Source organism: Elephantulus edwardii, unplaced genomic scaffold, assembly GCF_000299155.1.
Source record: "Elephantulus edwardii isolate Elephantulus edwardi_28Jun2011 unplaced genomic scaffold, EleEdw1.0 scaffold00031, whole genome shotgun sequence".
Lineage (NCBI taxonomy): Eukaryota > Metazoa > Chordata > Mammalia > Macroscelidea > Macroscelididae > Elephantulus > Elephantulus edwardii.
The window spans coordinates 8,753,339-8,755,984 of NW_006399781.1; positions in this window are offsets into that span (position 1 = coordinate 8,753,339).

A 2,646-nucleotide genomic window follows, 5' to 3' on the forward strand; every position below is an offset into this window, starting at 1 on the left:
GTCCCTAATCTAAGTATTCCAATTATTTCAATTTATTAATTGTATCTTTGTAGTTTTACAATCACAAGCCATGCTTCAGTGAACATCCTTGTAAGATTACCTTTGTGTAGATAAATGTATTTATATAGGATAGAGTCTTAGAAGTAGTAACAATGGATCAAGGATATACTTATTTTAAATTCTTCTAGACAGTACTGAATATTCCTTAAGAAGATACTATATAGTTTCTATTCCTTCTGTCTAACTATGTGTGTGTGTGTGCATGTGCCCATGCTTCCTCACATACTCTTGCTGCTGGGAGTTGCAGATAATATAGAATTCACTCACTCATTGCCATTGAGTCGGAACCCCCTCCTAGCTGACCCTCCAGTGGGTTTCCAAGGCTGTAAATTGTGTGGAAGGATATTGCCCTCCTTTCTCCTGAGGAAGAGTTGGTGGATTTGAACCCCCAGGAGTCACTGTCTTTGGGCTAGTAGTGCAGCTTCCTATAGACCAACTAACTTCCTATGGGCTAAACCACCAGACGTCTGGTATTATATACATCAGGGAGGGATGGGGGGGAGAGAGAGAGAGAGAGAATGAACAAACATGAGCCAGAGCAGTCACTGGCATTCAGTATTAGAATTCTCGCCTTCCATCTGGGAGACCTATGCTCAATTCCCAGTGGTGAACACACCCCAAGCACAGCCATCACTTGTCTGTCATTGGAGACTTTTAAAAATTGTTATGATGCTAAACAGATTTGAACAGAGCTTCAAGACTAAGATTAGGAAAAAGGCCTGGTGATCAACTGAAAATCAACCAGTGAAGACCATGGGATTCACAATGGCCCCATCACAGCATGTATGGAGTCAAACACATGAGTTGGGGCTGACTTGATGGCAACTAACAACATACGTGTACTTGCCAATCTAGAGAGTGAATAGGAGTTTTTTACTTTGGCTCTAATTTGTATTTCTTCTAGTCTTCTCTACAGCTCAGCCAAATCCCATCAGCTGAAGAAAGCATTGTGCAGTACTAGGCAAAGGCCCAATAGGGAGTAGCAGAGATCTAGGGAAGCTTGGAGGAAGAAGCTGTTGTCGATGAATGATATCATATAATGATAGAAGCAGAAGTCCTGTCTCTGAGCACATCATTAATGCTGTAGGCAGATCTGATGACTGAAGGAGCACTGTGTGAGTGAGAACTGGCTACCTAGGGTCTTCTTGGTCAACAGCCACATACCCCCTGGGTGATAGCTGGCTCTGCAGAGGCTGCAGGAACAAGTTAACAGGTTGTGTTGGACAGAAGAGGCCAAGATTCAGAGAAGGCATGGGAATAGGTTCAGCTTTCTGGAAGAACCTGGGTGATAACAGCCTTCAGAGAGGTGGTGAGTCTTCCCTAGGCATTAAAAGAATATTGGAAGGTTCATAGGCCAAAGAGGTAAATGCTGGGAGGAAGTTGAGACTATAGACTTAGCAAAGTTAGGGTTGGGGGATAGAGTGGATAGAGGCAGCACCCCCCACATACACAGCCCTCCCTGTATTAGGAATAATAACATGGTTCATATTTATTAAATGTTTATTATGTAAGTATTGTTCTAAGTATTCCCATTTATTAAGGAGTTTTATTTTAGTTATAATTCCAAAAGACAGATATAATTAATATACTCATTTTATAAATGAGAACAGGTTGTTGTTATATGCTGTCGAATTGGTTGTGACTCATAGCGACTCTATATACAACAGCTCTGAACCCTGCTCTATCTTAAGCCAATTTCACTGTCTCTGATCCACCTACCCCCATTACCTCAGTCACCGAGTCAATCCATCTCATACAGGTTTTCCTCTCCTGCGCTCTCCACCCTTCCAAGCATGATGTCCTTCTCCAAGAACTAGTCCCTCCTGGCAACTTGCTCAAAGTATGTGAGATGGAGCCTCAAAATCCTTGCCTCCAAGGAGGTACTTGGTTTCATCCTCTCTAGGACAGACCTGTTTATTCTCTTAGTAGTCAATGGTATATGTTCAATACTCTTCTCTAACACCACAACTCAGACATAGAGGTAGGCTGTTTATCAAGGTTATACCCTAGAAAGTGACCCTACCTAGAATTCAAATGCAGGCCATTGGGTTTCAGAGTTCATGCTGTCAACCACTTATAGGGCTTTTTTTAGCCAATTCAATAATGTTCTGCATTGTCAAATGGAATACAGCTCATAACAGTCCCATGCACAATAGCTTGAAACTTTGTTTTTTTTCTGTGCCATCCTTACAATCTCTACTGTACCTAAGCCCATTATTGTAGTCATTGTGTCAATTCATTCAATTGAGGGTCTTCCTCTTTTTTTATTGACCTTCTACTTTCCAAGCATGATGTCATCCTGTAGAGATTGGTACCTCCTGACAACATGTCCCCAGTAAGTGAGACAAAGCCTCCCTGTCCTCACCTCTAAAGAGCACACTGGCTTCACTTCTTTTTAAAATAATGTTTTATGTTAATTGTGATTTTAACAAACATTTTCAGAGAAGTTAGACTTTTAAAATTCATTCATTATTGCACATTTTACTCCCTCTCCCTCAGTTCATTTTTTTAAAAATGAGATTTTAATGAAAGTTTATAGAGAACTTGGATTTCCATTCATTCATTGTTGCACATTTTCCTCCCCCC